General features: G+C 44.7%; 1 protein-coding gene across 2 annotated transcripts in view; it reads right to left on the bottom strand.

The window, feature by feature from the left end:
- Positions 1-1,373, bottom strand: part of AFF3 (ALF transcription elongation factor 3) — a 543,284-nt gene extending 541,911 nt beyond the window's left edge. For both annotated transcript variants that reach the window (XM_074332383.1, XM_074332377.1), the window contains exon 1: positions 1,248-1,373. The gene's annotated coding sequence lies outside the window, so the exon portion shown is untranslated. The remainder of the gene's footprint in view (positions 1-1,247) is intronic.
- Between the last annotated feature and the right edge of the window lie 10,018 nt (positions 1,374-11,391).

Raw genomic sequence — 11,391 nt, forward strand, 5'->3', positions numbered from 1 at the left:
CGAAGGAGCAGTATATATGGTTCCCATTTAAAAAATGCAAACTAAATAAAAATGTGCACGACACAACTGAACACTGAGAGCAGGGAATGTCCAGAGCAAGGAAACAGCAGCTGACAGACACAAAACCAAAACCTTAGAACAGGGAGTGTTCGTGTTACTTTCCCTGGAATAATCTCACTTGAGCAGCGAGAAGGGAAACCCTGACAGCCCTAGTAAGGTAGGGTGGCCTTCCTCAGCTTTGCACCAAGGGCACATGCTTTGGATAAAAGCAGACACCACAATTTTTTTAAAATTGATTATTTGGTGCATAGAGCCAAGACTCAAAGAATGAATTGACTGCCTTCCTTTGTTGTTGTGGGCACTGGTTAACATTTGGCCCTTAGCTGTTCTCATTGCGAGATCAGGTGTCAGACTGAACAGTTTTCATCTCGTGGAACTTTCAACCCTTTGAACGAAAGGGATTATGAAATGCATATCTAGATATAATTTCTCCTTTATGGATGTAAGACTTGAATAGCAAGGAATTCACATGTTAGGAAACAAATTCTTGGTCACACCTCTAGTTCTCCGGCTTCACAAACATGGTGAAAATTGCTATATTGTATTACATGATACATGTGCTTATATGCGTGTATGTATATATATACATATACATGTGTGTGTGTGTGCACACATGCATACATGCACATACGGTGTTTCCCCGAAAGTAAGACCTAGAAAGACGCATTAGAGCTGATTGTCCAGCTAGGTCTTACTTTCGGGGAAACACGGTGCACAATGAGCTAAGGAATACAGAGACGGCACAGCTAGCCCTGACGGTGAGGAGGTCTACCAGAAGGCTGGAATCACTCACTGGTGCAGTGCACTGGAGGCCGGTCTGTGGCCGTGTCACGGGTTCTTTCTGAGGTGCAGATCATGCCCTACCTGAGGTTCAGACACACTTTCCTAAGGCCCACAGGCCCAGCTACCATCCTATATGTGTGCAAGCATGTGCACACCTGGCTTCTGCATTTGTTACATGCTGCACCCACATGAGTTCTGGGACTTTCCTGATCACATTCCAAGGCTCCCTCCCTAGTCTGCCCAGCTGTTCACCAAGGCTGGATTATCCCCACAAAGCAGGCTGCAGTACTCCATGCTGCCCAGCCCCTAGGAGCACAGACCGGGCCGGGCTACTCCAAATGCCCCCTGCAGGGTTACTTTTTTTCCACCCAAGGCAGCCCAGATGCTCTCTGGCTTCATCTTACCTCTCAGCTCACACGCTCCTTTCCTCTCTCTCCCAAATAAGTCGTTCAGCTTCTTCCTTCTGAGGCTGTGTGTGGCGCTCCCTTCTCACTGGCAGCTTTCTGAATGGCACTTTCTGCATAAACAGGAAGAGCACGTGTGGTCACAACTCAAGTGTGCAGGTGTTGATAGAGGATGTGAAAGTGTGGAGGCGAGTGACTAAACCAGCCCATGGCATTTCCCTATGAGACACCTACTTGGCCTCCTCTTACCCACTGCAGGGCCAGGTCTACCAGAAGGCTGGATTCAGGAACCCGGACCCCACGCCAGGGCCCACCTGACACAAACCAGAAGAATGTGGTCATGGAGGCCGAGGGACAAGTTCTCTACTGCTCTGCCTCTCCCTCACTCTATACAGACTCCTGAAAAGAGTCCCTTTAAAGATATTCTTATTATCAGGTATGCTGATTTAAATGGCTTCCTTCACTTGTCCAAAACCCAGCTGGTTCCTTAAACTGCCTAGACATCCAAGAGACCAGAACCAAAAGCCTAATTCTCCTGTGTACGGCGATGCCTTCTAGAACTTTCTAGGACAGAGATGCATCAGGAGAGGAGAAAGAGCATGAGATGGGGAATCAGATGAACCAAGGCTGCTCTGTTGGAAGGGTTCCCACCTCCCACTCACTAGTCAGCCCACAGCAGCAGGGCTCCTTGTCCCCACATCCTTCCCTGCCACCCACTGTCCCTGGAACAGCTTTCGCCAAGGTCACCAGGGAGCTTACCAACGGACACTTGTTCAGTCCCTGTCTTACATGTCCCCCTGTAGTGTTTGACACCAGTGATCACTCCTTTCCTTCTGGAATGCCTCCCTTGGCCCCCATGACTCCACATTCTCTTGGTTTGGGTCAGGTGATCTCTCCATGTCTTATTTTTTGTCCTTCCCCAGGGTTCCATCTCAGTCCAGGGGTTCATGTTCTCCATGGTGGCCTCTTCCACCCTCAGCATGCTGCTCCCCAAGCCCATGTCTATATATCACAAGCTTCTGCTGCTTTCCCAGGATGTCCCCCAGGCACTCAGGTGTCACTGGTCAGAATGAAGCCCTGGTCTGTCACTCCCCTGCTGCAAGATTTTTCATGTGGCCTGTAAAATACTTCCCGCCTTGTTCCTAACTTGCCCCTCGTTTCTCGTTCTAGGTTTGCTTCCTTCTGGACTCTTGCTTTGCCCATGGCTGATGTGGCTTCTTCAGGTCTGACCCTCAGTTACCCTCATCCAAACAGGGCCATCCATCTGTATCCTCAGGCTGGATTCACATCTCGTCATATCTAGAAACCGCCCCCATCCAATCCTATGCCAGCCACTGGGAAATTATCCCAGTGCTGGCCACATCCAGTCCACAGCAAGGGGAAAACCTGTCTTTCTCCTATATCCAAATCAGAAGTGGGGAGTCTCCTTGCCTTCTTCCCTGTTTCACATACTCCTCAGCCTTCCGTGACCAAGCCCTGTCCATTCTGCCTCGTAAACCACGCCTCAGTGCTTTCTCTTCTCCTTTCCCACAGCCAGGCCCTGACTCCAAGGCCTCGTCATCACTGCCCAGTCCACAGAGGGGCATGTCACCCAAGGCCTGCAAGAAAATGCACCGAGGTGTGGGAAGAAGACTCGAGTATCTACTCATGCTTATTTGTGTATTTTTATTGACATAACATTCACGTAACAGCAAAATTAACCATGAACCATTTTTAAAGGTAGAATCCAGTGGCAGTGAGTATATTCACAGTTTTGTGCACCCACCACCTCCATTTACTCCCGAGATTCACATTGATTTTCAGCGTTTACTTTTTGTGTACATATTAATGCATGTAATTATACGTGTGTGTGTATGTATATGTGTATATATATATATATATATATATACACACACACACACACACACACACACACACACACACAGTTGTACTGTGATCATTTGTGAACACTCATACATCTGTTGGGAATATGTGGTGAAGACTTCTTTACCAAGGAGGGTGCACGACCAGAAATGTGGACACATGTGGTCACCAAACTCATCGCCCAGGTGACAGCCTCCAGAGTATTTTCTAAAATGCCTCCAAACCTTCTTTGTAAAAGACAGCAAAAATGACAACACTACACAACCCTCACCCCAGGCCCCGTCCTTAAGCCCATCAATGGCTCTCCACCACCTACAAGAAAATCCCACAGTTCCTGGGTAGACAAGGTGCTCGGTGCAGGAGCCTCTGCCTCTCCTACATCATCTCTTGTCACACTCGCTACCTACCTGCCTCCTCAGTACCCAGCAATAGCACACCGCTGGTGAGTTCCTGGACACCCAGCCTACTTCCGGCCACTCTTTTTTCCCCCCATGCTGTTTCCTCTTTGGGGAATGCCTTTACTTCCACTGGCTGTCTGGCAAATCCCCATGACACAGAAAACCCTTCCTTACCACGGCGCTCAAAGGCAGAATTCATTCCATGTGCCAGCTGCCATCGAAGCCATTGTCTCCATCCTGGATGGTACTATGGGCGATCTGGTGCTGAAGAGGCTCTGACATCAGAGAGTCCTGGGGCGGAATTCTGCCTCTTCCACTTACAAGCTGTGGTCCCCTGGGTGTGTCGCTTACCTTCAGCTTCCTCATCTACACAATGCCTGCCTCACAGATTGTAGAAATTAAACAGCTCCGTGTACGCACAGGATGTAATAAGTAGTAAGTGGTGGGAAACAGCATAACAGCCATTTTGTTCGCCTCACTATTTTGAAAACTCCTTATAAAATTCATAATTTCATACCCAAGGAGAGCTACTCCCAATAAGGCAGAATGCCTTCATTAAAAAAAAAAAAAAAGAAGTTTTATATTTCACATGAGTGAAATCATAGGTTTTGTCCTTTTCTAAACAAATAAACTAACAAAACAAACAAAAACAAACTCATAGATACAGAAAACAGAATGGTGGTCACAGAGGGCTGAAGGGGGTGGGAGGCAGTGAAGCATATCAAGGGGGGTCAAATACACGGGGATGGAAGATGAGACTCTGGGTGGTGAGCACACAATAGAGTACACAGGTGTCGAATTATAATGTTGCACACCTGAAAATTATATCATGTTGTTAACCAATGTTACCCCAATAAGTTTAATTTTGTAAGAGGTTAATTCTTTCATGTACATTTGTAAGAGAAGTTCAAAGAATGTATTTTCTGCCAGCTGTTTACATGAGCACCCCAACCATGCCACCTCCATTTTCCCCTCGGCTCACCTCCCACTGCTCACCCAGCAATGACCCGCCCCTGGCGGGTTGCTGAGCACTCGAGCCTGCACCCTGCCACGTGCTTTCGGAGGAGTACTTAGCTGCCCCGGCCCTGGCAGGGGGCACTCAGGAGAGCCTGCCTGTGTTCCTCAGCGAGCATCCCCACGTGCCCCTCATAGATGGCCCCACCCCGGGGGAAACGGAGGACAGATGAGAAGACAGACAGGGAAGGATGTAGCAACGGGTCCCTGGAGGCAGGGCTAGGCACGGATGAGGTCATTTAAATTTACTTCCAGCCTCTGGCAAAATATCTGGAGCAATGTTTAATAAATGGACTGTGTCTGCCACATAATTACAATCAATGACACAGTTGGGCATCCTCCCGGGAGACGGGAAGCTTTGCAGGGTCGAGTTGGCACTGGCCCCATCCACACCTCTCTCTCCATGATCTCCCACACAGTAGGCTGTCACACAGGGACTCATGCGGGGTCTCTGGTCCTGCTCCCCACATAAGAACGCAGGACATGGTGAGGCCAAAAAGGAACACCCACGGAGCCACAGATAGGGGAGTCATACCATTATATTCTTGATGGCTACTGGGTTGGAGACACAGGAGGCAGGAGCCACACTATCTGCAACCTGCCGTCCACTTCTCTCTGGCATCCAATCTCACTTGCTAGCTGCAATCCGCTCTTGCTAGCTCAGCCACCATCTTCTTGCTAGCCCCCATTTGCTGTTAGTGTAGCCATGGCAGTTATATTAATGGCCAATGGCTCACTGGTTACAGCTGACAGCCAACTAGCCACAGCTGATGGCCATCCAATCACAGTTGATGGCCATTTACTACCTGAGCCAGCACCTTTCCACGTGAATCCAAGAGCTTGGAAACTGCTCTCTGGGGCTCTGTCCCCACAAGGCCCTCGATAAATATTTGTTGGGTGAGTAGATGAATGAAAGGTCATTACACTGCAGTTGGGTAAAACCCATGTTGAGCCCAAACTCGGCCGTGCATTACCCTGGTCATGCTGTGTGTGTGCCCTTGAGCAAGTTGTCAAACCTCCGAGCTTCGGTTTCCTCACCTATAAAATGGGAAGCACAAGACATATTCTCCCATTGGAACAGGACAGTTACCAAAGCAGGTCGTACACCGCAAAGCCCTTTACTAGAGTGACTGCTAAAAATCACGGCTTGTCCTGTCTGCCAGGACAAGGACAGCAGCCCACACGGCCTGCACTCACTGGACACTGAGGGGACACATGAGTGAGTCTCTCCATGCAGCTGGGATGGAGAAGTGCATTTGGGCATCGATCCAGTAATCCCCTCTTGGGCCAACGGAACTGCGGAGCTGGTAGTAGGTGACAAAGCACCAGGGCCTTTGTCATAATTCCCAACCAGAGAGGGTGCCAGGTTAGCTATGGAGGATGGGAACTGAGGGAGGAGGCCCACTGGGGCCCTCACCCGGGAGGAATGTGCCAGGTCACGGATGCACGTCTGAGAGCAGAGAATCTCCATCGTCAGCCCTCACCCCTGAGTGCTAGAAATGACCCAACATCACAGATAATTCATGAAAGAGCTAGGGTTCAAACACAATATTATTAGAGTCTCTACACACAGAGAGACACACACACACTGATACACTGTATTCACGTACACTTGTATGTATGGGCAAAGGCAGGCATACACACTGTGTTTATATTTACATGTAAATCTACATGCATAATGTTGGTTCCTGGCATGACGGTCCCACATGAAATTTTCATTTGCTTTCTCAGCCTTACTGAGCAACCCAAAACATACCCATGTACCCAAAGTAATTTTATCTCCTATTTCAGTACCACATAAATTGAGCGGAGGGAGGGAGTGGGCAGGGGCTATGCTAGTGAGTTGAACAACTTATTTCTGTTAGAACCAAAGACTTCTAGCTCAAAAATAAACAAATAACAGAAGGAAACGTGCAGAAGGAAGAAGGACCAAGTCTCAAACATTTGGTTGGGAAAGTTCTGGTAAGTAGGTAACACTTTAAGGGGAGAAAGCTGGAGCAGCTTCGCACCCGTATGAAAAATTGCTGCTGGAGCCACCCGGTAATTCATGACTAGAACATGAAGCAGGGACGGCTGGCTGTGGTGACATAATAAGAAACAAACAGGGTAGACTGGGATGAGGCATAATTAAGGAGACACTCAATCCACTGGTAGCATTTACCAGAGGGTAACTTGCATACCAGAGAATTTGCATACAAATGAGATGCTGAAAGCACAGGAACAGGACAGTGATAAGACCGTATACATGTTATTAAAGCATGTCAGTGGGAAAAAAAATCATTACATTGATACGATGTAGGTTTAACTACATTCTATTACCAAAATAAATCTTAAATGGCGTCCTAAGCTTTAAAACAGGTACGGGGCTTCCAATTCAGAATGTTAGCTGACATTTTGTGTGTGCCCATGTCATTATGTTCATTGCTTGGACTTACGTATTTGAAGTATTATTTTTAGGAACTTATATTTTAAAATAAATACTGAATTATTAAGTGTCCTGCAGGCAAAAGTAATCATTTCTTTTTTTTTGAACTTGATCGCCTTAAAATTTTTACTTTCTATATTTTGATACTGTTTTGGGGGCACATAAATGCTCCTGCCTGCTTTAATTTTGTTATTGATGATACTTTCTATCATGTATAAGATGAATCCATTTCTCATCATAATTATAATGCATTTTACATTGAATTTGACTTCATATAAATAAAAATACCATACCCCCGTCTCCCTTATGTTTAGTATTTTCCTGAGAGTCTTTATTTATTCTTTTAATTTTAATATTCCTTTGCCATTCTGGTTTATATATTAGGAGCCTAGTAACTCAGTTAGAGTTTATGTTTCACCTGATAGTTGCCCTTTAGAAAATGATTTTTCCCCTTTTACTCTTACTGTGTTAATTTACTGGACTTTTCTTCCATTATTTTTAAGGCTTTTCCTTTTTTATATTTCTTGCTACTTCTCTTGTTTTGATTTTTCTACATGAATTATGTATTACTTCCTTTGAAAGGTAGAGATCCTGTTTTAATTCCACTAGTCTTTTATTTTTTTAGTTTTAAACTGGCAAAAACATAAGCAATATTTACTGTTTTAATTTTAGCAAGACATACAATGTTTAACAGAGCAGCATATTAAATAGAACTACTAATGGCACAGTAATTTTAGTAATTCTGGTAGGAGCTGATGTTAACTGAGTGTTTAGCGTGTACCAGAAGCCTGGGTTAAATGCTCCAAAGGCATGACTCAGCAGTGGGGTTCCCAGGATGCTGAAGGCCTGGCCACAGTCAAAAGGGGAGAGCTGAAATCTGAACCTCAGGCTGTGCGATTTCAGAGGCCAACCCCAAAATTGAAGGGATGCCCTCAGAAATCTTGTAAGGAGCAGATGTCCTCTTTCCCCCCCAGTGGCCTTCTGCAGCTCCAAGCATGTTCAGAGGTCTTTTTAGCCAAAGATAATTGGATTGGGGGAAAAGTCACTTATAGTGAATCCACTAAAGTGGGGACCAAACTACGACACTCAATAGAGAAATAAGTTTGACTGTGACTTCATCTTTAAAAATAAAGTAAAAGTTATTAAATAAGGTTAGCTTACATTTATTAAATGTAGGTTGCAATGGCAATTGTGTGCTAATTCTTAACACGTTGCGTACGGATCACGAGAATCTTCACGAGGGATTTAAACCCTGCCGTACGCAACGTGTTAAGACAAACAAGAAGTAAACTGAGTCCTATTTGGGTGGCTTTTCGTGCAACGTTCCTGACAAAAGAGTAGGGTAACATGTGAAGACATCCTTTACTTCAGTTTTATGGCACAAACACAAAGAAAATGTCTCTCCTATTTAAAAAAAAAAAGAAAAAGAAAGGAAGAAAGCAGCAAAGGATTCATCTATTTTCTTAATGCCTCTCTTAATCCTTTGATTTTGAAATTGCTCTTTCAAAGTAGCTAAGTGTTGATTTTTAACTGGAGAAACTCTGATAAACCACATGAGATAATGGTTTTCCAAGTGATTCGAACAGTCCTCCAACACCACTTTCAGTCGCTTCATGAAATCCCACCATCTTTTGCAAAATGTGTAATTTCATTCTGCAACTGACTCACACGGCATATATGGCATTGTCCTGTCCTCTTACATCTGACAAATGGGGAGGGGGAACCATACCAGTCTTGGATCCTACAGGAAACAGATGGCATACTTACTCAGGCTGTGTAACTGACGAGAGTTCAATAAAGAAACCTTAAAAAAATGTACTTGGGCAGGGTCAGGGGAAACCAGTAAAGGATGCTGGAGGATAACAGCAGGAAGTTATTACCAGCCACCCCCCACCTGTGACCCAAATAGCATAGCCATAGCCTGAGGGGAAGGCAACCACAAAGGAGCTGTGATTTGGGTAGAGGAGCACAGGTCATTTGCAGTAACAACCAAAAGGGATCTGGGAGAGTAATTATCCCTGCATCACGCTTTTATTGTCTTCTGGTCTCCTGCCAATGACTCCCACTGGCCAAACCCAAATGGAATCCAGAGCAAGGGAGCCCATTGATTACATTTATAGAGTAGCCTCTCAGGACACAGGGAGAAAAGGGAGAAACTAGATCTAGAGGGAGAGAGAAAAATATCTATTACATTGACCAAAACAGGTGATTTTGTTGACTCAGTAAAGTTTGATGTGAAGTGGAAAGGGAGGTTGGAACGAGAATACACTTTATAGGTTCTCAATTCATTTTGGATCTTACAATTTTAGAGCTTGTCTTTGCTATATGACATCATAACTGAATGACCTGGAGGATGGATACTGAGTTAATGTGATCTCCTGGAGTGTCCCTTCTAAAGGAATGTAGGAGAAAGTGTCCCTTCTAGTTTGAAAAAAGCTGTAGAATATGAAGTCAGACAATTAAGTTCACAAACTCATCCTAGAAAAAGTGCTACATACCTCATTGCTGAATATCACTATGGTCACCTTCGAAGTACTCCCCTTGGGAAGCTAGGCACCGATGCCAGTGCTCAATCCACCCTTCAAAGCAATTTTGGAACTTTTTTTCTGGAATGGCCATCAGAGCTGTCATCATATTACCCTTCACGTCCTGAATGTCATGAAAATGTCTTCCTTTGAATATTTCCTTTATCTTTGGGTAAAGAAAGAAGACATTGGGGGCCAGATCAGGTGAGTAGAGATGGTGTTCCAATACAGTGATTTTTTTGCTGGCTAAAAACTCCCTCACAGACAGTGTCATGTGAGCTGGTGCATTGTCGTGATGCAAGAGCCATGAATTGTTGACGAAAAGTTCAGGTCGTCTAACTTTTTCACTCAGCCTTTTCAGCACTTCCAGATAGCAAACTTGGTTAACTGTTTGTGCAGTTGGTACAAATTCATCATGAATAATCCCTCTGATATAAAAAACAGCAAACTCGTTGCAACAAGTTCACAAACTTAATTGTCCAACCTCATAAAAGGGAAATTGTACGTGTGTATTTTGGGAACATATTTGTGTACACAGATTAAAAAATGTCACCTCTATAGCATGAGTGAATTTATTGAGTCATGCTCTATAGCAATATATTTGCAATAATGGACATTTCAACTGTGAGAAAATGCTTCCTGGTATTTTGAAGCCAAGAGGCCATATTTAAGCTTTCAAGCCTTAACTTAATCACCAGTTTCATAATCTCACTTGATTTACAAGGTCTAATGAGTGAGGTGTAAGTTTCAGAAAGGAATTAAGTTGGAAATCATTCCATTTTATTTCATACTTTAGAGGTTTAAGAAAAACTGAAAATCACAGTTACTTCTGGCTCCTTTCTGAAGTCTTTCAGAAGATCTAAAATGGATGTCATCTAGAATAATCATTAAAATCTATTTGCTTCTATACAGTCAGGATAATTTCCCTGTTTTTAAACATTCTGGTGGTTAAATCAGGATACATAAAGGCAAAAGGAGCAGAATACCTGATAAAAAGGTCTGTCCAGTCTACACTTGCAAAGAAAGGCACGAGTTTTTAGCTGGTGAGTCACTCACTAATTTTCGAGATAATAGCTTATCACTCCCCATCTAACTAGGAAACTGACCACTCACTAGTGTAAAAGATTCTTCTGAATTCAACACTCCTTCAACAAACATCCTGTGAAGTTGGCCACGGCCCAAAGCCCTCATCATCCTCATCCTTTCCTCTCTGAGTGTCGTTATTGCCTCTGCTTGCTGCTCGGGAGTCAACCCTGGTGCAACTCACTAGTCTAAGCATGTCTTAGTTTGGGTTTCTCCAGAGGTAGACTCTGAGACAAGAATTCTAGCACAAATTATTTCTTTGAGAAGTGCAAAAAACACCAGTGGGGGAGTTGGGAATAGAGGGAAGGGAAAGCAGCCAAAAGGGAGTATTATCGAGCCTCTGTGGCCAAATGGAACTTGACTTCTGGGAAAATGACCTGGGAGCCATTGTAAACCATACAACCCAAGGATTTGGGGCTGGAGTATGTATATATTGACTTCTATTTGTCATTGGTTGAAGGCTACTTGCTGGGGGTGCCAGTTCATCAGCACTCCAAGTCTGCCAGAGATGAAGGCAAAGAGGGACTTGAAGCCCAGAGGAAGCCCTCAGGCAAAGAAGTGCCAGTATTGGCAGCTGGAAGTCAGACTGGTGTATTCTAAGATAGGTAGTTAGTACCTGCTATGCCACAGCTCTCTCCCTCATGACTCTCTCTCTATTGCCACCAACTCAGAAATTATTTTCTTGGAGTGGGGAGACCTCTACGCTCTCCAGCCTGCCTCTCTCAAGAATTTTTCTGAGGCCTCACATTCTCCAAGTTATCCTAAAGGCCTAGGCTTTTAGAACACCAAAGTCAGAGACTGACAGGCCTCTTTGGCTCTGTATTCCATTATATCCT

This window comes from Rhinolophus sinicus, linkage group LG05 (assembly GCF_036562045.2).
Source record: "Rhinolophus sinicus isolate RSC01 linkage group LG05, ASM3656204v1, whole genome shotgun sequence".
In the NCBI taxonomy this organism is placed as follows: Eukaryota; Metazoa; Chordata; class Mammalia; order Chiroptera; family Rhinolophidae; genus Rhinolophus; species Rhinolophus sinicus.